Source organism: Theropithecus gelada, chromosome 4 (assembly GCF_003255815.1).
Source record: "Theropithecus gelada isolate Dixy chromosome 4, Tgel_1.0, whole genome shotgun sequence".
In the NCBI taxonomy this organism is placed as follows: Eukaryota; Metazoa; Chordata; class Mammalia; order Primates; family Cercopithecidae; genus Theropithecus; species Theropithecus gelada.
Genome location: NC_037671.1, coordinates 21,399,656 through 21,426,935, shown reverse-complemented (window position 1 = coordinate 21,426,935; position 27,280 = coordinate 21,399,656). Strand labels below are relative to the sequence as shown.

At 42.0% G+C, this 27,280-nt stretch overlaps 1 pseudogene; it reads right to left on the bottom strand.

Moving 5' to 3' along the window:
• The window catches only part of LOC112622525, a 56,265-nt pseudogene that overhangs the window by 5,800 nt on the left and 23,185 nt on the right, over positions 1-27,280 (bottom strand).

Genomic DNA, 27,280 nt, shown 5'->3' with positions numbered 1-27,280 from the left:
CTGACCCCCAAGTAGCCTAACTGGCAGACACCTCTCAGTAGGGGCCGACTGACACCTCACACGGCCAGGTGCCCCTCTGAGATGAAGCTTCCAGAGGAAGGATCAGGCAGCAATATCTGCTGTTCTGAAATATTTGCTGTTCTGCAGCCTCCGCTGGTGATACCCAGGCAAACAGAGTCTGGAGTGGACCTCCAGCAGACTCCAACAGACTTGCATCTGAGGGTCCTGAGTGTTAGAAGAAAAACTAACAAACAGAAAAGATATCCACACCAAAACCCCATCTATACATCACCATCATCAAAGACCAAAGGTAGATAAAAGCACAAAGATGGGGAGAAACCAGAGCAGAAAAGCTGAAAATTCTAAAAATCAGAGTGTCTCTTCTCCACCAAAGGAACACAGCTCCTCGCCAGCAACAGAACAAAGCCAGACAGAGAATGACTTTGACGAGTTGAGAGAAGAAGGCTTCAGACGATCGGTAATAGCAAACTTCTCTGAGCTAAAGGAGGATGTTCAAACCCATCACAAAGAAGCTAAAAACCTTGAAAAAAGATTAGATGAATACCTAACTAGAATAAACAGTGTAGAGAAGTCCTTAAATGACCTGATGGAGCTGAAAACCATGGCATGAGAACTATGTGACGCATGCACAAGCTTCAGTAGCTGATTTGATCAACTGGAAGAAAGGGTATCAGTGATTGAAGATCAAATGAATGAAATGAAGCCAGAAGAGAAGTTTAGAGAAAAAAGAGTAAAAAGAAATGAACAAAGCCTCCAAGAAATATGGGACTATGTGAAAAGACCAAATCTACATCTGATTGGTGTACCTGAAAGTGACGGGGAGAATGGAACCAAGTTGGAAAACACTCTTCAGGATATTATTCAGGAGAACTTCCCCAACCTAGCAAGGCAGGCCAACATTCAAATTCAGGAAATACAGAGAACGCCACAAAGATACTCCTCGAGAAGATCAACTCCAAGACACGTAATTGTCAGATTCACCAAAGTTGAAGTGAAGGAAAAAATGTTAAGGGCAGCCAGAGAGAAAGGTCAGGTTAATAGCAGATCTCTTGGCAGAAACTCTACAAGTCAGAAGAGAGTGAGGGCCAATATTCAACGTTCTCAAAGAAAAGAATTTTCAACCCAGAATTTCATATCCAGCCAAACTAAGCTTCGTAAGTTAAGAAGAAATAAAATCCTTTACAGACAAACAAAACTGAGAGATTTTGTCACCACCAGACCTGCCTTACAAGAGCTCCTGAAGGAAGCACTAAACATGGAAAGGAACAACTGGTACCAGCCACTGCAAAAACATGCCAAATTGTAAAGATCATCAATACTAGGAAGAAACTGCATCAACTAATGAGCAAAATAACCAGCTAACATCATAATGACAGGATCAAATTCACACATAACAATATTAACCTTAAATGTAAATAGGCTAAATGCTCCAATTAAAAGACACAGACTGGCAAATCAAGACCCATCAGTGTGCTATATTCAGGAGACCCATCTCATGTGCAGAGACACACATAGGCTCAAAATAAAGGGACGGAGGAAGATCTACCAAGCAAATGGAAAACAAAAAAAAGCAGGGGTTGCAATCCTAGTCTCTGATAAAACAGACTGTAAACCAACAAAGATCAAAAGAGACAAAGAAGGCCATTACATAATGGTAAAGGGATCAATTCAAAACAAGAAGAGCTAACTATCCTAAATATATATGCACCCAATACAGGAGTACCCAAATTCATAAAGCAAGCCCTTAGAGACTTACAAAGAGACTTAGACTCCCACACAACAATAATGGGAGACTTTAACACCCCACTGTCTACATTTGACAGATCAACAAAACAGAAAGTTAACAAGGATATCCAGGAATTGAACTCAGCTCTGCACCAAGGGGACTTAATAGACATCTACAGAACTCTACACCCCAAATCAACAGAATATACATTTTTCTCAGCCCCACATCACACTTATTCCAAAATTGACCACATAGTTGGAAATAAAGCACTCCTCAGGAAATGTAAAAGAACAGAAATTATAACCAACTGTCTTTCAGACCACAGTGCAATCAAACTAGAACTCAGGATTAAAAAACTCACTCAAAACTCACAAAAAAACTCAACACATGGAAACTGAACAACCTGCTCCTGAATGACTACTGGGTACACAACGAAATGAAGGCAGAAATAAAGATGTTCTTTGAAACCAATGAGAACACACACACAACATACCAGAATCTCTGGGACACATTTAAAGCAGTGTGTAGAGGGAAATTGATAGCACTAAATGCCCACTAGAGAAAGCAGGAAAGATCTAAAATTGACACCCTAACATCACAATTAAAAGAACTAGAGAAGCAGGAGCAAACACATTCAAAGGCTAGCAGAAGGCAAGAAATAACTAAGATAAGAGCAAAACTGAAGGAGATAGAGACACAAAAAACCCTTCAAAAAATCAATGAATCCAGGAGCTGATTTTTTGAAAAGATCAACAAAATTGAAGATCACTAGAAAGACTAATAAAGAAGAAAAGAGAGAAGAATCAAATAGACACAATAAAAAATGATAAAAGGGATATCACCACCGATCCCATAGAAATAAAAACTACCATCAGAGAATACTATAAACACCTCTATGCAAATAAACTAGAAAATCTAGACGAAATGGATAAATTCCTGGACACATACACCCTCCCAAGACTAAACCAGGAAGAAGTTGAATCCCTGAATAGACCAATAACAGGTTCTGAAATTGAGGCAATAATTAATAGCCTACCAACCAAAAAGAAGTCCAGGACCAGACGGATTCACAGCCGAATTCTACCAGAGGTACCAAGAGGAGCTGGTACCATTACTTCTGAAACAGTTCCAATCAATAGAAAAAGAGGGAATCCTCCCTAATTCATTTTATGAGGCCAACATCATCCTGATACCAAAGCCTGACAGAGATACAACAAAAAAAGAGAATTTTAGACCAATATCCCTGATGAACATCGATGCAGAAATCCTCAATAAAATACTGGCAAACCGAATTCAGCAGCACATCAAAAAGCTTATCCACCACGATCAAGCTGGCTTCATCCCTGGGATGCAAGGCTGGTTCAACATATGCAAATCAATAAATGTACCATCATATAAACAGAACCAAAAACAAAAATCACATGATTATCTCAATAGATGCAGAAAAGGCCTTCAACAAAATTCAACAGCCCTTCATGCTAAAAACTCTCAGTAAATTCGGTATTGATGGGATGTGTCTCAAAATAGTAAGAGCTATTTATGACAAACCCACAGCCAATATCATACTGAATGGGCAAAAGCTGGAAGCATTCCCTTTGAAAACTGGCACAAGACAGTATTCTCACCACTCCTATTCAACATAGTGTTGGAAATTCTGGCCAGGGCAATCAGGCAAGAGAAAGAAATAAAATGTATTCAATTAGGAAAAGAGGAAGTCAAATTGTCCCTGTTTGCAGATGACATGATTGTATATTTAGAAAACCCCATCGTCTCAGCCCAAAATCTCCTTAAACTGATAAGCAACTTCAGCAGTCTCAGGATACAAAATCAATGTGCAAGAATCACAAGCACTTCTATACACCAATAAGAGAAAGAGAGCCAAATCACGAATTAACTCCCATTCACAACTGCTTCAAAGAGAATAAAATACCTAGGAATCCAACTTACAAGGGATGTGAAGGACCTCTTCAAGGAGAACTACAAACCACTGCTCAACAAAATAGAAGAGGACATGAACAAATGGAAAAACACTCCATGCTCATGGATAGGAAGAATCAACATTATTAAAATGGCCATACTGCCCAAGGTAATTTATAGATTCAATGCCATCCCCATCAAGCTACCAATGACTTTCTTCACAGAATTGGAAAAACACTACTTTAAAGTTCATATGGAACCAAAAAAGAGTCCGCATTGCCAAGACAATCCTAAGCAAAAAGAACAAAGCTGAAGGCATCACACTACCTGACTTCAAACTATACTACAAGGCTACAGTAACCAAAACAGCATGGTACTGGTACCAAAACAGAGATATAGTCCAATGGAACAGAATAGAGCCCTTAGGGGGCCGGGCGCGGTGGCTCAAGCCTGTAATCCCAGCACTTTGGGAGGCCGAGATGGGCGGATCACGAGGTCAGGAGATCGAGACCATCCTGGCTGACACGGTGAAACCCCGTCTCTACTAAAAAATACAAAAAACTAGCCGGGCGAGGTGGCGGGCGCCTGTAGTCCCAGCTACTCGGGAGGCTGAGGCAGGAGAATGGCGTAAACCCGGGAGGCGGAGCTTGCAGTGAGCTGAGATCCGGCCACTGCACTCCAGCCTGGGTGGCAGAGCGAGACTCCGTCTCAAAAAAAAAAAAAAAAAACAGAATAGAGCCCTTGGAAATAATACCACACATATACAACCATCTGATCTTTGATAAACCTGACAAAAACAAGAAATGGGGAAAGGATTCCCTATTTATTTATTTATTTATTTATTTATTTATTTTTATTTATTTATTTTTTGAGACGGAGTCTCGCTCTGTCACCCAGGCTGGAGTGCAGTGGCCGGATCTCAGCTCACTGCAAGCTCCGCCTCCTGGGTTCATGCCATTCTCCCGCCTCAGCCTCCCAAGTAGCTGGGACCACAGGCGCCCGCCACCTCGCCCGGCTAATTTTTTGTATTTTTTAGTAGAGACGGGGTTTCACCGTGTTAGCCAGCATGGTCTCGATCTCCTGACCTCATGATCCGCCCATCTCGGCCTCCCAAAGTGCTGGGATTACAGGCTTGAGCCACCGCACCCAGCCAGGATTCCCTATTTAATAAATAGTGCTGGGAAAACTGGCTAGCCATATATAGAAAGCTGAAACTGGATCCCTTCCTTATACCTTATACACAAATTAATTCAAGATGCATTAAAGACTTAAATGTTAGACCTAAAACCATAAAAACCCTAGAAGAAAATCTAGGCAATACCATTCAGGACATAGCCATGGGCAAGAACTTCATGACTAAAACACCAAAAGCAATGGCAACAAAAGCCAAAGTTGACAAATGGGATCTAATTAAACTAAAGAGCTTCTGCACAGCAAAAGAAACTACCATCAGAGTAAACAGGCAACCTACAGAATGGGAGAAATTTTTTACAATCCACCCATGTGACAAAGGGCTAATAGCCAGAATCTACAAAGAACTTAAACAAATTTACAAGAAAAAAATCAAACAACCCCATCAAAAAGTGGGCAAAGGATATTAACAGACACTTCGCAAAAGAAGACATTTATGCAGCCAAGAGACACAAGAAAAAATGCTCATCATCATTGGCCATCAGAGAAATGCAAATCAAAACCACAATCAGATACCATCTCACAGCAGTTACAATGGTAATCATTAAAAAGTCAGGAAACAACAGGTGCTGAAGAGGATGTGGAGAAATAGGAACGCTTTTACACTGTTGGTGGGACTGTAAACTATTACAACCATTGTGGAAGACAGTGTGACGATTCCTCAGGGATCTAGAATTAGAAATACCATTTGACCCAGTTGTCCCATTACTGGGCATATACCCAAAGGATTATAAATCATGCTGCTATAAAGACACATGCACACATATGTTCATTGTGGTACTATTCACAATAGCAAAGACTTGGAATCAGCCCAAATGTCCATCAATGATAGACTGGATTAAGAAAATGTGGCACATGTACACCATGGAATACTATGCAGCCATAAAAAAGGATGAGTTCATGTCCTTTGTAGGGACATGGATGAAGCTAGAAACCATCATTCTGAGCAAACTATCACAAGGACAGAAAACCAAACACCGCATGTTCTCACTCATAGATGGGAACCGAACAATGAGAACACTTGGATACAGGGTGGGGAACATCACACAATGGGGCCTGTCGTGGGGTGGGGGGAATGGGAAGGGATAGGATTAGGAGAAATACCTAATGTAAATGACAAGTTAACAGGTGCAGCACACCAACATGGCACATGTATACATATGTAACAAACCTGCACATTGTGCATATGTACCCTGGAACTTAAAGTATAATTAAAAACACAAAAGAAAGAAAATGTAGATAACAACTGTCATAAATAGTTGCTGTGAAATCAGAATAACATATGTACAGCATTTGGCACATAATAAACATGAAGTATAGCTTCTAGAACAATTCATTGGAGTAGTAATCATGGTGGCAGTAGTGGTATTGCTATGGCCATCTTAATAGGAGGGCTACATTAAAAAAAACCAGAACTTATGAATACTCAGAGATGTTTTTCTTAAATTCCTTACTTCACAAAATAACTGAACCCAAGTTTCCTTAGTGAGTTAACCTAGCACATTACAATTTTTTTTAATTTATCATCTGCAACAGATGACTTCTGTATTTTGGGAGAAAGTCCTAGGGAAATCCTGGTACAGGATCACTTCACCAATTCATCTCCCTCCTCCATCAATTTATACATTAGAACAATGGTTCTAATTCTTATGGCAATCCTAGGCCCCTTTGAGAACATGGTCAAACCATAAGCTTTCATTTCAAAAGATTCAAGTACATACACATGAAGTTTTGCACATTTTCTGGTGTGCATGGTCCTGCCGAACCACATCTCTGAATCCCCAAGGACTGAACAGTCTGATCTATTTCTTTCCTTGGCATTTCTTCACATTTTCTAAATCTCAGAATGTGCCCCTGGGTGTGGCCTACAGACAAGAAATAACCTGCCTCAACACCCCCACTGCCACTCAGACTAACATCCTGTGTTGCTAAAACACAATGCGGCAGGTCCCTGCTTGTCTGGGAGTAGGACCTGGGTATTCTCAAGGTAGTCTTTACATATTCACTCTGCTTACTCCAGCACTTACACTGCTGTATTGTAATCATTGGCTTACTTGCACGTCTCTCATACAAAACTGAAGGAGGGCAGAAAATGTGTGTCTTTTCTAAGATTATGCTTCATATAGAAAGTATTCAATAAATATAATTATAAATAAGCACATAATAGTTTGTAAATACAAACCATGATTTATAATGGTCTTTCACTCAATAAATAACACATTCAAGATAGCATGCAGGCAATTAAAAGGTTTGGGTCTACCTTAGAACATCCCTCAAAAATGTAACTCAGCTGGTCTTGGTCACTTATAATCCTAGCACTTTGAGAGCCTGAGGTGGGAGAACGGCTTGAGGGCAGGGGTTCAAGACCAGCCTAGGCAACATAATGAGACCTCCATATCTACAAAACACAAAAGGTTAGCCAGGCATGGTTGTGAACAACTGTGATCCCAGCTACTAAAGAGGCTGAGGCAGGATCACTTGAGCCCAGGAGGTTGAGGCTGCAGTGAGCTATTTTCACACCACTGCACCCCAGCCTGGGTAACACAGCAAGACCGTGTCTCAAAAATAAAAAATAAAAATTAAAAAAGCAATTCAATTCACAACAACCCTATCCAGGGTGAAGGAAGTTTCTGGATGGTCAATTCTAAAGAATTAAATTGTCTAGAAATGGAGTACTATACAATTACAACTTCTGTTTTTCTATGATTCTGCTTAAGACATTTCTAAAATATACACAACCATACACACAAACATGTAACCATACACATATACACACCACAAATAAGTTCCAGATGTTCGTGGGATTGTCTTGCATCATAACCAACCAAAATATATTCCTTTACTGCCCTTCGCGTATGTGGAGCATAGTGGTGGAGATGAGAGTGAGAATTAGGGTGTAGAGGCATCTCAAGACACATGTACTGCCCTCAATCAGATTTTGAATGAATAAACCAAAATCAAACAAACTTGAAACTAGATAAAAATAGATACCAAACCCTAGTCTCACCTCTATTTTATTACTGCTTTATTCTCTAGCAAGCAGACTCAGAAAAAAAAATATATATATATATACTGCCTCAATTGATTGATGGATAATCTAGACACCACTTTCTTCCCCAAACTTAGCCTTTTATTCATTCATTCAACAAATATTAAGTAAATTCTTATTATGTACCATAGTGCTAGACCCTAAGGGATACCAAGGTAAGCAAGAAAGCTGGGGTGCCTGGCCAAACAAAGAAGAATTGCCATTCTTTTCAGCAGGAAAGACAAATTTTTTAAAACCAATAATAAAGTATGATAGGTGGTGTGCTAAAGGCTGCACATGTGCTGTGGAAGCACTTTGCCTGAGCTCAAACTTAGTCTAATCTAGAGCACTGGTTTCAGAGTGTGGTCCCCAGATAGCAGCATTATTATTACCTGGTGACAGGGATTAACAAGCCTTCTAGGTGATTCTGATTCACACCCCATCGGAGAGCAGTTAAATTGGATCATTGATTAAAAACAAACAAACAAACAAAAAAAAAACAAAAGAACTTTCCCAGCTAATTCTAATTTGGAGCCAAGAGCTGACAACTACTGGCCCGCAAACTGACATTTAAGCTGACACCTGGATGAATAGGAATCAAAAAGTTTCAACACAGAGATAACTGCATATTTAAAGGGCATTAGGCAGCTGCATTTGAAGAGTTTAAAAAATTCAATAGGGCTGGATTGTAGAAAGGTTGAGGAAGAGCGTTTTGAGACTAGGGTGAAGAGGTTGGCCAGATGATAAAGAAGGAATTTGTAAATTTGAGAGTTGAACTAAGATGAGCAGCTTTTTTAGGCAACCTGACACTACCAGACCTGTATTTTTTTTAAATCATCATCCTGGCTGCAGTGAAGAAATTGGTTGAAGGGAAGCAAAATTTAATGCAAGTGCTTCCAGGTGAGAGCCTGTTACAGTACAGGTGAGAGATGAGCAGATGGTAGCAATGAGTCTGGAGAGAAGTGAACAGCTTCACACATTACTTATGAGAAAACTGCTCTCTTAAGCAATACGCAGGATGCTTTCCTTTTCAATGATTCGTGGGGAATCTGCAGAATGTTGGAGATGTTGGGGAACTCAACAGTTACTTTCTTGTTTCTGATCAAAGCAATTGAGTGGTTTGGGAGGAAAAAATCCAAATCCAGACTTAAGCATGTTGGATTTGAGATAAAATATATAGTGTAAATGTCTAGTAGGCTTTTTAACACCAAGTCTGTAAAAATACTGATTTAGAAGTCTGCTTATTTATGGTTATTGAAGCCGTAAATGTGATTTAACCTACAGGGTAATGCAAGTTTGAGGTGAAGAAAGCTTAGAACCTATCCTCTTAAGAACAATAATGAATAAAGGAGAAATAAATAGAAAATAATTTCTGGGTTTTGTTGTTGTTGTTGTTGTTGTTGTTTGAGATGGGGTTTTGCTCTGTCACCCAGGCTGGAATGCAATGGCACAAAAATGGCTCACTACGAGCCTCCACTTCCTAGGCTTAAGCAATCCTCCCACCTCAGCCCTCAGAGTAGGTGGGACTACAGGCGCATGCCACCACATCTGGCTAATTTTTTTTGTAGAGACAGGGTCTTCCTATCCTGTCCAGGCTGGTCTCAAGCAATCCACCCGCCTTGGCTTCCCAAAGTGCTGAGATTACAGGCATGAGCCAACATGCCCAGCCCCAAAAAAGCATTTTTTAAAGGAATGGTCAGAGCAGGAAGGGGAAAAGCAAGCGACCAAGTGAGTGTCATACATGAAAGCCAAGTGAAGAGAAAGCTCTAAGAGGAAAAAAGAGGATCACAGAGTGTGAAAGTTCAAGCAAGAACAGACCAAAAGGGTCCGTTGGATTAGGCATGTTAGAGGTAAATACTGACAAGAGAAGTTTCATAAAGTGGCAGAGATGAACACCAGCTTGGAAAGTGCTGAAAAGTGACCTGGAGATAAGAAAATGAGGATGACTAGTAGGCAACATGGTCAAGAAATTTGATTCTAAAGATGAGGAAATCAATGGGAACCTAGAGAGGGATGTGGAAATAAGTGAATACTCTTTAATGAATATTTAAGAGCAAAATGAAAAGGCAGAGAGAGAAAAGATACCTGAGAGAGTTGGGATAAATTACAGTACAAGGCCATTGAAAAAGAGGGAACAGATTGGACCACGAGTCCAAGAGTACAATTCGCACGACTTAACCTAAGGAACAATATTCCTTAGATAAAAGACTCATGGGTAAGACTTTGTAGTGGGGCACACACTCCTGTGTTCACTTTCTCTGAGTGTTTTCATTAGGTCAGTGATGAAAAACCCTGGGATATTTGTAAATACTGTTGTCATACTTATTATGGGAGCTGCTGAGAATGAGTCTAATCTGGAGCTGTGGTGTAATGAGGAATACATTTGGTCTATGTCCCCGGGTCCTGGCACAGAACTCCAAACACTTTTGGAATTTCTTGAGTGATAATGGTTACAGGCGCATACAAGTTCCTAGGTAGCTTCAGGATGGGGGCTGGTGACCAGAAAGACCAAGCCTTATGTCTCAAAAAACCACCGCCCCCAACCCCCAATCCCAGGCAAACTGGAACAACTGGTCACACTAAATCTGGCTCAAAATGTAGCTTCTTTGAAATGAACAGAGGCTGTGTCCACCTTAAGTTCTAACTCTTAGAGTTTTCCCCTTACTGAGTAAAGCAGTAGTCCTTTTTATTCCTTTCATGGCACCAGAAAGAGGCAGTGCTAATGACACAATTCATTTGTTCTATTTCTAATCTCATTTTCTAAGAACCTGGAATGTCATGCAGTACATGTCCAGCTTACTGATGTGTTGAAATTTTTTGCCTTTTTAGGAAACTTGTTATCCAATGCAAAGTACAAAACATAATTGAACTTGCAATAGAAAGAAAATATTTTATTCAGCCCTTAATCATTCAAAATTTTGTGTTTTGCAAACTGGATAGACTCCAAATGAATAAATTATATGAGATGCATGAATACTCAAACATGAAAACAAGTGTGTATTTTAATTAGAGTAGACAACATAATCTAGATATATACCTGTGGTTAGGCTACTAATAAACCTAATGATTGTTGAAGGACAGGGAGGAACCAGAGCAACTTAAATAAAAGAACAGAATTAAACTGATACAGTGCGATTAAAAGGAGGCCAAAACAAGATGCTCTTATAGCAAACTGCACCACAAATTAGCAATCTCAAAAGGAGAAAATGTTATGTACGAAAGTTGGTGCTTTTCACGAGTTACATTTAAAACCTTTCAGAAGTAGTTGTTAATGTAAAATATTAATGAAGTGAGTCCCCCCCATTCTTTCTCTATAGCTATAGACACATACAGTTCTGCAAAGTCTTACACACATCAACAGTCATTTTGAAATGATTTAGGTCTTCTTAATAGGAAATCACGCCAACATATCAAAGACACTGAAGTGAAGGCTGAACGTCCATACTGCTGGAGCACATGGTAAGACTTCAGCGCCTAGGCCGCTTCCCGAGTTCTGTCCCTCATAGTGTGCCCCACCACAGCCTACCCTCCGGCTCCCTGCCATTTCATCTGCCTTGCCTTTCCCCATTAATACCACGCGCTAGTGCTATTAATGAATATGAGACCTTTTTTTTTTTTTTTTTTTTTTTTTGAGACGAAGTCTCGCTCTGTCACCCAGGCTGGAGTGCAGTGGCGTGATCTCAGCTCACTGCAAGCTCTGTCTCCCAGGTTCACATCATTCTCCTGCCTCAGCCTCCCAAGTAACTGGGACTACAGGCGCCCACTACCACACCCAGCTAACTTATTGTATTTTTAGTAGAGACGGGGTTTCACCATGTTAACCAGGATCCACCTGCCTCGGCCTCCCAAAGTGCTGGGATTACAGGCGTGAGCCACCATGCCTGGCCAAATATGAGACATTGATCCATAAATCACAATCTTTATAGTATGCATTCTAAAATAAAATTAAAAGTTAGTATTCTAAGACTTTGAAAAAAGGGTTGGAACTAACAGAACACTATAGAACACTATAGGGAAGGGAGAAATCACTGTCAAGTAGACCTAATTGATAGCCTGGGAAATCAGGTTGGGTTTTTAATCCCCCATTGATTCTCCCCAGCTACGCTTGCATTAAATGTGCTCAGGGAAAATAAAAATCTAAAAGCCACCCTTGTTCTGCCTCAATCCAGCTCACCTATAGGTCAAATTTAAAGGCACATTTATTTAGCCCCCAGCTCTCTGCTGCTAAGCTCATTGTAATCTCCGCTGATTACTCTGAGAAGTACCGTTCAATTTGGTGGAGGGAGGGAAGTATGGAAGGCTGGAGTTCCACTTATTTCCTCAGAAGTAAAGCCAGAGAGTGCAGCCTTCAGGGACAGTGTCATTATCTGGATGCTTTCTGAGTCTCAGAATCTGCTAATATCCACATTATCATTCCAATCTCAAAAATTACTTCAGGCCAGGCGCTGTGGTTCACTCACGCCTGTAATCCCAGTACTTTGGGAGGCCGAGGTGGGTGGATCACGAGGTTGGCGGACCACGAGGTCAAGAGATCGAGACCATCCTGGTCAACATGGTGAAACCCTGTCTCCACTAAAAATACAAAAATTACTGGGCGTGGTGGTGCCTGCCTGTAGTCCCAGCTGCTCAGGAGGCTGAGGCAGGAGAATCACTTGAACCCGGGAGGCAGAGGTTGCAGGGAGCTGAGATCACGCCACTGCACTCCAGCCTGGGCAACAGAGCGAGACTCCATCTCAAAAAAAAAAAAAAATTACTTCAATAGCTAAAACACAGATTTTGTTTCCATTAGTTTTCTTTTGGGTTATCCTGAGGACTGTTCCCTTTCCTAACAGAGCTACAGAAGTAGAACAAGTGTCATAGTGGTATCGGAAACCACAGTTCTTCAGAGTAGTTACTTGGAGGAGACAGTATCAGTTAGAAGAGGGGTTCTCAAACTTGGTCACACATGAGAATCACTTAGGGTGCTTTTTAGGAAGGACATTTGCCTAGTTCCTATGCCAAACCAATGAAATCAGAATCTCTGGAGGTGAGAGTCCAAGCAGTAGAATTTTAAAATATATTCCCCAGATGCTTTTAATGTAAACCCAAGGTTTATTAAGAATTAGGTTTGGCTGGGCTCAGTTGCCTATAATCCCAGCACTTTGGGAGGTCAAGGCGGGAGGATTGCTTGAGCTCAAGAGTTCAAGACCAGCCTGAGCAACATAATGAGACCTCGTTTCTACTAAAACTAAAATTTTTTTAAAAATTAGCCAGGCATGGTGGCACACACCTGTAGTCTCAGCTACTTAGGAGACTGAGGTGGGAGGATCGCTTGGGCCAAGGAGATAGAGGTTGCAGTGAGCTTGATCATGCCACTGTACTTCAGCATGGGTGATAAAGCGAGACCCTGCCTCAAAAAAAAAAAAAAAAAAAAAAAGCTTTGGTTGCATATAAAAGAAAAAAAGGGCCAGGCGCGGTGGCTCACACCTGTAATCCCAGCACTTTGGGAGCCCGAGGCAGGCGGATCACGAGGTCAGCAGATCGAGACCATCCTGGCTAACAATGGTGAAACCCCGTCTCTACTAAACACACAAAAAATTAGCCAGGCGTGGTGGCAGGCGCCTGTCGTCCCAGCTCTTTGGGAGGCTAAGGCAGGAGAATGGCATGAACCCAGGAGGTGGAGCTTGCAGTGAGCGGAGATCGTGCCACTGCACTCCAGCCTGGACGACAGAGCGAGACTCCATCTCAAAAAAAAAGAAGAAAGAAAGAAAAAAAGAACATGTCTTAAGATAGGAGGGATTTCTCTTTCACATTAAAAAAATTTTGGCGAAGCCCAGTGACACATGCTTTTAATCCCAACCCTTTAACAAGCCCAGGCAGGAGGGTCACTTGAGCTCAGGAATTTGAGACCATCCTGAGCCACACAGTAACACCCCATCCCTACATTAAAAAATTACAAAAATTAGCTGGGCATGGTGGTGTGTGCCTGTAATACTAGCTACTAGGGAGGCTGAGGCAGGAGGATCGCTTGAGCCCAGGAGTTCAAGGCTGCAGTGAGCTATCATTGCACTACTACACTCCAGCAGCCCAGGCAATAGAGCAGACCTTGTATCAAAAAATAAATAAATAAAGCTTTTAAATAAACAAACTTTTCAAGTCCGTACACAATCATGCATTCATTGCAGTTCCTTGAGTCATTCAGGATTTGAGCTTATTCTGTCTTCCTGCTCTGTGATCTCACATCAGGCTTCTATTTTCAATATCACTTCATGGTCCAAGATGCCTGCTACAACCCCAGCCATTACGTCTGGGACCAGCAGAAAGAGGAAAGGAGAAAGAAACAAAAAGTCTACCCTTTCTTAAAGGGCCAAGTTCAATAGCCTTTCTGGAGCTTCCCATACACTTTGACTTACATCAGCTTGACTGCAAAGGAGGCTGAGTACAGCCTTTAACTGAGCTAACGTTCTGTTGCTAAAGGAAAAGTTGAAAATGGAATTTGGGAAGGCAACTAGTAGTCCTTGCCACAGACTGAGAAATCAGCAGCTAGGCACGGTGGCTCATGCCTATAATCCCAGCACTTTGGGAGGCTGAGGCAGGCAGATCACCTGAGATCAGGAGTTCGAGACCAGCCTGGCCAACACAGCAAAACACCGTCTCTACTAAAAATACAAAAATTAGCTGGGTGTAGTGGCAGGCATCTGTAATCCCAGCTACTCAGGAGGCTGAGGTAGGAGAATCACTTGAACCCAGGAGGCAGAGCTTGCAGTGAGCCAAGATCGTGCCCTGCACTCCAACCTGGGAGACAGAGCGAGACTCCATCAGAAAGAAAGAAGAGAAAGAAAGAAGAAAGCAAAGAAAAGAAATGAAAAGAAATCAGCAACATAGTTCAGGCTCTCTCCATTCAAACTTTCTCTCTGTGACTTGAATCAACCTCATTTTTGTATGTTGTCCCAAGCTGTTACCGGCCTTAGAAGACGAGTGTATGACATCAAACACAAAACAACTCGACACCATTCTGCCATGGCTGAATAAGCTAAAGACATTTAACCACATTTACTGGCGGGATCTGTTGTCCAAGACGTCATAACAAACGTCGCTTCAGAAACTGGACTGATGATCCAGGGATATGCATTCGGTGCACACTAGGCATTCCCTTTCTGGCGAGGTATGCATCAAGCCAGGAGGTCTCTTTTGAATAATCCGAAGCTAAAAACAGGGACAGAGATTCTTCTCTCTCATACTGAGGGGCAGGTGTGCAAAGAAGTAGTCACTGTTGCAATATAAATCACCCAATTTTCTTACATATATTTGACCCTGAGGTCATTCTTATAGATTCTCAGTGGTCAAGCAGCTAAAGTAAGATGCTTTTCAATAATAGGCAGAGCCATGTTGCATAGAATGTAGGTTACTACAAAATTCCTATTTAATGTCACATAACCTCTTTTATACAGCTTGCCCTGAAACTCTTCTCACTTCCCTCATACCCACTGGGTACCCAGTGTTCTTATGCTGCCCATAGCCGAGAGTCCTCAGTCACAGCTTTCCCATTGCAAAGCAGCTGCTTTCCAAGTTCCCATCCCCAAATGCCCGTGTCTTAGACTGTCCTAGAGGGGTCAGACTTCTGCCTCATGGCAATAACGGTAGTGTCAGTAAGGCAAACCAAAGAACATAACCAGGCCAGGCACAGTGGCTCACACCTGTAGTCCTAGTGCTTTGGGAGGCTGAGGCAGGATTATCACTTGGGCCCAAGGGTTCAATACCAGCCTGGGCAACATAATGAGACCCCATCTCCACACAAAAACAAAAACCAAAATTAGCCAGGCATGATGATGTACTCCCATAGTCCTAGCTACTCGGGAGGCTAGCAGGGAAAGGATCACTCGAGCCCAGAAGTTTGAGGCTACACCCCAGCCTGAGTGACAAAGCAAGACCCTCTCTCAAAAAAATAAATAACTAATGATTGCCCTTTCTAGTTAATGTTTTGCAAAAATGTGTATCTATCCGAGACTCCTTCGAGGAGTGTTATGGGCCTAATGGTGTTCCACCAAAATACACATGTTTAAGTCCTAACCCCCAGCACCTCAAAATGTGACTGTACTTGAAGATATGGTCTCTATAGAGGTAGTCTGTACCCCTGATATGATGTGAGGAGGAAGGCACTCTATTGCAGTATTCCTTCTAAAATCCTAGAACCCCAATCTAATCATGAGAAAAACATCTAACAAATTCCAAATCCCAATGGAAGGGCAGTCTAAAAATAGTCTGAAAGTACCCCTCAATATTAAAACGTCATCAAAGACAAGGGAAGTCTAAAAGAATTTAGCCAAGATCAGCCTAAGGAAGGATGATGACTAAATAGAATGTGGTACCCTGGATGGGATTCTAGAAAGAAAAAGGATATTAGGTAAAAACTAAGGAAGTGTGAATAAATCACGTACTTCAATTGAAAACCATTAAGTGTACCAGAGGTGGTGGGTAATACTGAGAACAGGGGAAGCCATGAATGTGTGGGGACAGGGAGTATATGGAATATCCCACATGCTTTCCTCTCAATTTTGTTGTGAACCTAAAACTGCTCAGAATAAATAGTCGTTAAAATGAAAAAAAAAAATCCTTATTTTGTTTGTTTGTTTTTTGTTTGTTTTTAGCTCTGTCACTCAGGCTGGAGTGCGGTGATGCAGTCAAAGTTCACTGCAGCCTCGACCTCCTGGGCTCAAATGATCCTCCTGCCTCAGCCTCCCAAGTAACTGGGACCACAGCTGCCATGCCCGGCTTTTTTTTTTTCCTTAATTTTAGAGGTGGGGTTTTGCATGTTGCTCAGGCCAGTCTCAAAATTCTGGACTGAAGCAATCCTCCACCTTCAGCCTCCCGTAGTACTGGGATTATAGGTGTGAACCACGGTACCCAGCCTGAAAAAAAAATTATAATAATTCACAGACAGATGTACCTCACAGGATTTCAACAAGACTCTTTCTCCACCATCTGCAAAGACTCTCACCAACTGCTGAAGTCCAGGCTGGCTGAAAAGCAGCTGGAGGAAGCATGCTCATGCATCTGGGAACAAGGGGAGTTCACTGGCGAGCACGTGCCAGAATAGAAATGAGCTCCCTGCTGTTATCTGAGGCAACTTGTAGTGGGTCTCGATGCTAAAATTAAAGTACACCCCACAAGAAGGGAGGTCACCTGAAGGCAGCCAACTGGCCACCCCTTTAGGGATATTCTCTTGATAAATTCACCTCTGCCCAGGGTCAGCTCTCAGCTCAGCAATGACTTCATCCATGTCTTGATGTTAATCAAACTCATAGATGCTGATTCAGACTAATAGAAATGAGTATGATATAGAAAAACAGGATGCCACATCATCAGGAAAACCCAACATGCTAGGCTTGCTGGAGTGGGGTCTGAGAGTCTCCATTTCTAACAAGTTTCCAGGTGATGCCAGTGATGCCAGTGCTGCCGGCCCATGGACCACACTTTAAACAGCAACGGTCTAGACAAGCTGTATGGGAAGTCCAAGTATCAGAGCTCATTGGTGAGCAGAATACGAATTAGATCTCAAGAGAGGTTGACTATGGAACTATTTCATGCCATCAGGTTTTGGCTGCTCTATATATCCATTTCCATAATAGATATCAACTAGCACTCAGTGGTGTCAGACCCTTGCTTTAACAGCCTTGAGAACACAGCTACTCTGTGCCAAACTACACAACCTGTTCATCCAGTCAACTGTGTTCTGCAGTATGTTGATCAGGTTTCATCATCTGAACTGATACATTCACACGGCCAGGAACGTAAATAAAAAACTCCCATATATTTCCGCCAGGGTAAATCCGAATATATTAAAAATGAAGCAACTACTAGAAACTCTATACCAATCAAAAGAGAGTGAGTAATGAAAGTAACGAATTTATCTACAGTACATGAACACTTTTTTTTGAAACAAGAGTCTTGCTCTGTTGCCCAGGCTAGAGTGCAGTGGCTGATCTCGGCTCACTGCAACCTCCACCTCCCAGTTTCAAGCAATTCTCCTGCCACAGCCTCCTGAATAGCTGAGATTACAGGCACCTGCCACCACACCTAACTAATTTTTGTATTTTTAGTAGAGACAGGGTTTCACCATGTTGGCCAGGCTGGTCTCGAATTCCTGACCTCAGGTGATCTGCCTGCCTTGGCCTCCGAGTGCTAGGATTGCAGGCATGAGCCACCGCACCTGACTTGAATAAAGAAATTTCTAACAGATTGGTTGAGAAGGAAAGGAAATACTGCAATGATTAGGTATCATTCATTCAGCTATTTTCACACAGGCCTACTAAGGGAAACCACTATTCAGCAGGTAGCTCTCAAAGTCCTGCATGCAGAAGAATCATATGGAAAGTGTTTTGAATGCAAATTCGAAGGCCTCACTCCTTCTATTCCCACCCTCATTCTACCCCAACTACCTGGAGTCCAATTCAGCAGGCTGGGGCTTATAAATCTACATTTTTAACACGCACCCCCAACAGATTCTGAAAAATACTGACTTATATATGATTTTAGTGGTTTTCAACCTGGCTCACATTAGATACAGCTGAGAAGCTCTAAAACAACAACAACAACAACAAAACAAAAAACTTCCCATGCCTGTATGCGAAAACCCCAAAACAATCAAATCAGAACATCCAGCGCATGAGACCCAGGCAACAGGCATTTTCCTAAGCTTCCCAGGTGACATAGTGTTTCCAGGTGTTACTATTTGTGTAGGTTGTTAGACATCAGATTCCAAGGCCCCTCCCTGAAGTCTCTGATTCAGTAGGTCTGGGGCAAGGCCCTAGTCGGTGTGTCTGACAAGTGCCCCAGGTGATTCTTATGATGGGGTTTGAGAAATGTGTCTGTCTAACTCAACTGAGTCAGAAATACTGATCCCAGCAAAGCTGCTTCAAAGGCTTTTTTTTTTTTTTTTTTTTTTTTTGAGACAACTCAAGGGATTTTTGACTCCAGTTTTGAAGCCCCTATTCCATGAATTTAGCTTCAATCTGACCTGGGTCTTCCCCAAGAGAGGGAACTCACCTCCCTTGATGCTGCATAGGATTGAAAGCCCACTGCTTTATACAGCATGGTCTCTGTGGCCCCACTTTTATTGCTAATATAACAGGACATTTCTCCCAGATTTAACACTTGGCGCTACATATCAGGGACATGGTATCATAAGCACTTCATCTATTAACTAATTTAATGTTCATAACAGTGCTATGATTAGGAACTATTCTTAGTGCTAATTCTACAGACTTTTTTAAAAATGGAGGCATACAGGCTAAGTAAATTGGCTAAGTTTCCTTAGTCAAAGCTAAAGTTACCTAGAGAATGAATCTGAACCCAAACAGTGGAGGACCAAAGTCTGCTCTCTTAACCGTAACACTATCATGCTGCTCACCAAGCAAAAGTTGAAGAGCCTGTCCACACATCACTTGTTGCCAGAAACACACACACACACCCACACCCACACCCCGCCCCCCCACACACACACAGAGAGAGAGAGAGGGAGAGAGAGAAAGGATCAAGCAAGTTAGTGTCTATTACATCCCTACCATATATACCAAGTGCTGGGCTTGGGGCTTTACGGATATTACTTCACTTAATCTGTAAGTCAGATATAATCCCTATTGTCATGAACACACTATATCGCCTCACTCAGTGATGGAGAGAACCAAACTGTTTTGCATGGCATAGAGCACCATGCAAAAAACAAACACAAATAAAGCAGCCGAAGAAACCTTCCAAGTTGATTTGGCAGGCTGGAGACTGAAGAAAGAGCCAGTTGTGGGGGTACGTGCTGGGGCGAGAGGAGGCCAGGCAGAGGGTGACTGTGGCTGACTGTAAAAGGATTTTTGGAGGTGGTGGAGCTGTGAAGATCTTTGGCTCAGAGAAAAGACAGGGCTTCCTGAGGTCTCAGTAGGGAACAGGAGTTTCATTCAGACATACTGCTTCTCAGGGCAAATCTCAACAAGTCAGGACAAATAGCTGAGGTCCACCCACTTTAAGGAATGACAAGACATGATGCTGCCTTTAAAAAGAATCTGATGTCTCTAACTCATACAGGGAAACACAACACAATTTCCTTGTCCTGCCTTAGGTTTCTTCCTGAGTAGTGGCACAGGGGGAGAAAGGAGTTACAAACCCAGTGCCTTACTCCAAGGACTTTAAGCATTTGGCCAGTGGCCTGAAGAGACTGTCTTTAGGGAAAACAATGGTAAGTGGCTGTTAAACACCAGCTTTTTCCTATCTACCTGCTTAGGGACATCACATGATACCAATCCCAAACAACCCATCTGTCTAAGAAGAGCCACACTATAGTTCAGCCTCAAGGAAGTTTGCCTAAGCTCCAGGGTTCTGGAGGTCCGGGGCACAGGGCACACACTGAGTGAGGCCTTAGCAATACTGGACTCTATGCCCAATGGCTAAACAGAAAGGGTCTAAAAAACCCAGGACTACATGCATGAAGACAAATCCCAGAGAAGTGGAGAAGGAGAGAATTTTAGTCCATTCAGGCTGCTATTACAGAATACCACAGACTGGGTAGCTTATAAACAACATGTTTATTTCTCACAGTTCTGGAGGCTGGGAAGTCCAAGATCAAGGCAGACTCAGTGTCTGGTAAGGGCCCAATCTCTGGCTCATAGGTACTGACTTCTTGTGTTTGCACAAGGCAGAAGACAGAAGCAGCAAGTTCTCTGGCGTTTCTTTTATAGTGATATGAATCCCATTCGTGAGGACTCTGCTCCTATACTCTAATAAACTCCCAAAGGCCTCACCCTCAAATACCATCACCTTAGGGGTTAGGGTTTCAACAATAAGATTTTGGGTGTTTTGTTGCTTTGTTTGTTTGTTTTTGTTTTGTTTTGTTTTTACACAGAGTCTTGCTCTGTTACCCAGGCTGCAGTGCAGTGACATGATCGCAGCTCACTGCAACCTCCACCTCCCAGGTTCAAGCGATTCTCATGCCTCAGCCTCCTGAGTAACTGGGATTACAGGCACACACCATCATACCTGGCTAATTTTTGTATTGTTAGTAGAAACGGGGTTTTGCCATGTTGACCAGGCTGGTCTCCAACTCCTGGCCTCAAGTGATCCACCAGCCTTGGCCTCTCAAAATGCTGGGATTACAGGCATGAGCCACTGCACCCGGCCAACAATAAGATTTTTGGGAGAACACAAAACTTCAGACGGTAGCAGGGATGTCTAGATGGGCTGGCAGAGAACTTGCAGCATCATGAGCCTTCTGGATTTTATAGCTCTGATCCTAGAATATAAGCTACTGGGTGGTGTTGTGTGGGTTACGGACAGCTTTGGGCCCAACGGCATTGGAACTGGAAGGTAGACAGTTCTGGAGATGAATTCCACCCTTAACCAAAGCAAAGATAGAGATGCTAGGATTTCTACCAGACATGCATTCCCTTACAACGCCAAGAGCAAGTAAGTTAGGTCAAGTGTGAGTGACAGCATCACAGGAGTGAGGAGAGTGGATAAGGAGGTGAAATGCAGTCATGCCTAAAAGAGGGTCCAATGAACAAAAGGAAACACAGGCAGTGACTTTCACTGATGGCAATAAATAATAATATTTAAAATTGTCCTGCACTTCATTCTTTCTTATTGATTCCTACCATGATTTATCTGCAAATTTGTAAAGCATTACCAAAAAAAGCCTGATTGAAGCTGATGGATGAGTTTATTATTTTTCAAACCTTCCTTTATATGTTTTATTTTCCCTGGACATGTAGGGCTAAGTAGACCATGTATACTGGAAAAATCAGAACTAATGTTTCAAGTTTTTTTTTTAAACTTCCTTCATCCAAGAAATAATAGTAGACAGCATTTGTAATTTAACATTGCTTCAAGGGGAATTGTACTCACATTTCCCACCTTTAGTGTAATCTACTTAAAATCCATACCTATTGTTTTCCCTTCATATATTATAAAGTCATAATCTCCTTTATGTGCTCTGCTGAGGATGATTTCTCTGTTGGCAAACAACGCAATACCTGCTTGCAACTCACTGAATGTTCAAAGCAAGAAACACCACCAAATGTTTAGTACATTCCCAGGCATATCTAATGAAAAACACATTTATTGTTTCTAAGAACTATTTGATGTACGTCCATGAGCAATAAATCTGGTGAATTCTCAAAAAAAAAAAAAAATGCTGTGGAAAACACTTGTTGGCTTAAGGAAGTTAACCTTTCTCCCAAATTGGACAAATCCTCATGACAGCAAATAGTACATGGTATTTAAAGACCTATTTGTCTATGACTCTAGACAAATATGTCACAGGGGGGGAGATTGTGTCTACAGTTGTTCACTACTGTGCCTAATATGCTGCATGGAACATAAATATTCAATAAACATTTGTGAAAAGAATGGAAGTTGCCTAAGGTGAAAACCAAACTTACATGCATTTGTGAAACATCCTTGTCTAAAGCCATACAAATAAACGGAATTTAATTAGACACTCAACCAAACACCCAAGTGTCTTTTCACATTCACATTCATCTGGTACTTATATACATTGCTTAGTTGAAAAGACATAAGAGAGGCATCTCACTTAAAGACACTCATCTAAGAAACTCAGGAGTCGGCCAGGTGCGGTGACTCATGCATGTAACCCCAGCACTTTGGGAGGCTAAGGCGGGTGGGTCACCTGAAGTCAGGAGTTCAAGACCAGCCTGGCCAACACGGTGAAACCCCACCTCCACTAAAAATAAAAAAGTTAGCCGGGCATGGTGGCAGACGCCTGTAATCCCAGCTACTCAGGAAGCTGAGACAGGAGAATCACTGGAACCTGGGAGGTGGAGGTTGCAGTGAGCTGAGATCGTGCCACTGCACTCCTGCCTAGGCGACAGAGCAAGACTCCATCTCAAAAAAAAAAAAAAAAAAGAAACCCAGGAGAGTGGTGTCACAGTTCCTACTGAGCATCACTGTGCCATCACGTACTAGCCATGGTTTCCTAGGAAACGGCTTGGCCTTTCTAAGACTCATTTTCTCATCTGTATACTTTTATTAAAAAATGACTGAGTCGGCCGGGCGCGGTGGCTCAAGCCTGTAATCCCAGCACTTTGGGAGGCTGAGACAGGCGGATCACGAGGTCAGGAGATCGAGACCATCCTGGCTAACACGGTGAAACCCCGTCTCTACTAAAAATACAAAAAATTAGCTGGGCGTGGCGGCGGGCGCCTGTAGTCCCAGCTACTCGGGAGGCTGAGGCAGGAGAATGGCGTGAACCCGGGAGGCGGAGCTTGCAGTGAGCTGAGATCCGGCCACTGCACTCCAGCCTGGGTGACAGAGCGAGACTCCGTCTCAAAAAAAAAAAAAAAAAAATGACTGAGTCTCAGCCAACCACAACCACCATGCTTCAGTCAATCATAGGGAGCCAACTAACCAGACCATCTTCAACTAAGGCAAACGCTGAGCTGCAACCAATCCAGTGGTCTCAGTACTTCACTCCTGTTTTCTGTCCATAAATGCCACCTGACCATATTGCAGGCCAGAGTGCTCTGACCCTGTTCGGGTTTTGGGGGCTGCCCTAGTCTCGAATCATCCATTGCTCAATTAAGCTCTGCTAAATTTAATTCGTCTAAAGTTTCCCTTTTAACATAACCTTCCTACATCTCTATTTCCTAATCCATAAAAAGTTGATCAATATAACAATGTTTAACCTTATAAACGTGTTGTGAGGCTTTGAATCAATTTAAGTGAAGGTTAAATGAGTTAAAGTATGAGTAAAGCATTTCCTTAACTGTTAAAATGTGATATACGTATTCTTTGTAAACTCTTGGGAAAGGTAATATGTTCTCCTCAAAGTGTTTCTCTCAAAGTTACCACCAAAATATATAGTAAAAACCAGTGACATTTTAAAAATAGAAGAAGAAGTCAAATTTGATAGAAAGTCTGAACTTACATGTCACTTACAAATTAATTCCAGACTACTTGATCTTTGCATTTTTAAGCTTTATGAAGCAAATTTGTAACAAAACCTACAGAAAATAGTGTAGTAGGCTGCCAGTGGGCAGAGTTTTAAGAATCTCCATAGAACAGTCTGGGCAACAAAGCGAGACCCTGTTTCTACAGAAAATTTTAAAAATCAGTCAGTCATGGTGGCATGAACCTGTAGTTCCAGCTGCTCAGGAGGCTGAGGCAGGCGGATCCCTTTGGCCCAGGAGTTCAGCGTTGCAGTGAGCTATGATCGCACCACTGTACTCTGGCCTGGGTGACAGAGACCCCATCTCAAAAACAAAAACTCCATGGAACAGGAAAAAGTTTTTAACACAGCATGTTCTCTGTTGCTCACTTTTTTTTTTTCCTTTTTTTTTTTTTTTTGAGACGGCATCGCTAAACCTCCATCTCCTGGGTTCAAGCAGTTCTCCTGCCTCAGTCTCCTGAGTAGCTGGGATTACAGGCTCACACCACCACGCCCAGCTAATTTTTGTATTTTCAGTAGAGAGAGGTTTTCACCATGTTGGCCAGGCTGGTCTTGAACTCCTGACTTCAAGTGATCCGCCTGCCTTGGCCTCCCAAAGTGCTAGGATTACAGGTGTGAGCCACCGCACCCAGCCAACATAGCACATCCTCTATCACAGAAAAGCGCAACATTCCTGAGAAGGCACCCAGAACAACTCAACAGAAACATTTTCTAAACTTTATGAAGAAGCAATGACTTGCTGGTGGAGAAGAAAAAAAAAAAAGTGAAAACTCAAAATTCTCTTACTGCTTTTTCACCCTATGTATGACAGTTTAAACAACTTCTTCCCTTTGAATATTAGAAGTTTACAGTTTCCTAGAGGCCAGACGTCTGAGGCGTGTGGAGTGACTGACAGATGTTGCAGAGTCGTTCAATCCTTCTGATTTGCATTATAATTCAGAGAATGGTGGCACCGAAGACCGCCTGGTCCAGCTCCCTCATTTTATAAAGAAACTGACAGGCAAATTAAATGGCTTTTGCAGCTGTCATATTCATTCATGAAAAACAGATACCAGAGTCGAAGTGTTTCATTTAGTGTGGAAATTAAGGGGAAAAAAAATTCCCCCTTAGCCAAAAGGAATTAAGTACACTGGATTAATGGGTTAACAAACAGTCCAGATCATCTTCTCAGAGCCTTTAGCAGCGGCTTCTAAAGCTCCTTAACATTTTAATTGGGGTTTTTCATGTAAGGAAAAATAATAGTTCCCCCCTCCACCCACAAGCCCTGCAAGTAGAAAAACCTAAGGCTTACCATCTTAACATATATTCAAGTTATAATTGTGTGCCTCTTTTAGGGTAGTTTCTCGGTCCTGTACATGTAAATGTAAGGGTCTAGAAATATACTTTCAAATATACTTTGAATATATACTTTCAATATACAAATATATACTTTCAATATACATCCAAAATAATACTTTCTTGCCTTTATTATGAACATATGTAAAACCACCCCTTTATTTAAGAATAAACATTGACCTCCTTTCAGGGAAAAGCTATTGCCTCCAAGTGAATGCCTCATCCCTTGAACCATCAAGTTACTCTGTGGTCAGCATCACATACACTGGAGGAGACGCCAATAAATCCAAAGGAGATAATTTTAGAATAATAAAACAACCTACATGAAGCAAATAATAAAACCAACATCCAGACTAATGATCCTTAAGTGTCTGGATACCAATTCCGACTGAAAGAGTTTTCCTATTAACTCCAAGGGAAACCAGTTATTGGCATCAGCTATCCAGGCAGAAACTCATGTACAGAATATAACTTCAGAGAAGCTTAAAATGGCTCTATACACCACAATTATACCTGCCAATCAATAGAGCCTATAATATGCTAGGCATGCTACCATCTGTTATTCCACCTAAACTAAACAACGCTGCCTGGCTGGGCACAGTGGCTCAAGCCTGTAATCCCAACACTTTAGGAGGCTAAGGCAGGTGGATCACCTGATGTTGGGAGTTTGAGACTAGCCTGGTCAACATGGTGAAACCCTGTCTCTATTAAAAATACAAAAATTAGCCAGGTGTGGTGGCACATGCCTGTAATCCCAGCTACTCGGGAGTTTGAGGCAGGAGAATCGCTTTAACCCAGGAGGCAGAGGTTGCAGTGAGCCGAGATTGTGCCACTGCACTCCAGCCTGGGTTACAGAGAGACAGAGAGACTCTGTCTCAAAAAAATAAAAATAATACATAAATAAACAATTAATCCTGCCAATTAGAATCATCATTCCCATTTTTAAGATGAGGAAACTGACTCTCAGAGGGATTGGGGTCAAGATCAGCTAGCAAATAAACTTCAGGAGCCAGATTTATATCCTGATCTTTCCAAGGCCAAAGCCAAAATTTCCTCTGAAAATGCCACACAATTTTCCCCCATTAGCCTGAAATTCACACAATTAATTGCTCTCCTTAAACATCTTCAGGAAACATCTTCGTTTTATGTGAGACAGTGGCACACACTTCGGCTAATGCTTGTGCTTGGAAGAGCATATTTCTTACTGCCATCCAGCAGAAAGTTGGCTCTGCGGGAAGAGGCCAGGGGCAGGGATGCTTCACCTGAACTAAGCAAAGCAAGCAAAATGAAAGGATCTGGGGGAAGGCTGGCTTATAACAGTGTGGCAGTGACATCCAGATGGCAAGTCATCCCATTATAGGTACTACTTTCATACTTTGAACAACTAGAATGAATTACAGAGAAGTTCTATCTAAACCACTCTTAAAAGAGCTCTTGTGAAAATACATTTGGGAAAATTTACAACTGAATGCAGTGACTATATCTAAGCATGTGGCTATGAAGGGAATCTAAGAATTTGATGATATGACTCCTTAAGAACAGTCTAAGGGACATTCAGAAATTCCTAGTTGATTTTACCAGTAACAGTGAGGCACTCATTCATTTAGCCGACACATATTATTCAAGCACATATTATATGCCTGTTTCTAATTTATTTTTTATATTTTTAGAGATAGAGTCTTGCTCTGTCACCCAGACTGGAGTGTAGCAGCATGATTATAGCTCACTGTAACCTTGACTCCCTAGGCTCAACTGATCCTCTTGCCTCAGCTTCTTGAGTAGCTAGCACTACAGGCATGTACCACCATACCCAGCTTTTTATTTATTTATTTTTGTAAAGATGGGGTCTTGCTATATTGCCCAGGCTGGTCTTGAGCTCCTGGCCTCAAGTAATCCTCTGCCTCGACCTCCCAAAGTGTTAGGATTACAGACGTGAGTCACCATGCCCAAAGCCTGCTTCTTGATATGATTTGCATCTACCCTGTCCTCAGGTTGCATCAGAGAAACCATGTCTTTATCTTTGGCTTAAGTGGTTCCTGGATGGCCTTTGGCAGGTAACCTTTTGCTATGTTGGTTCCAGCTGGGTAGAAGCTGGCCTGTGACTTCAAAGTTATGGCAAGCAGAAGTCTGACAT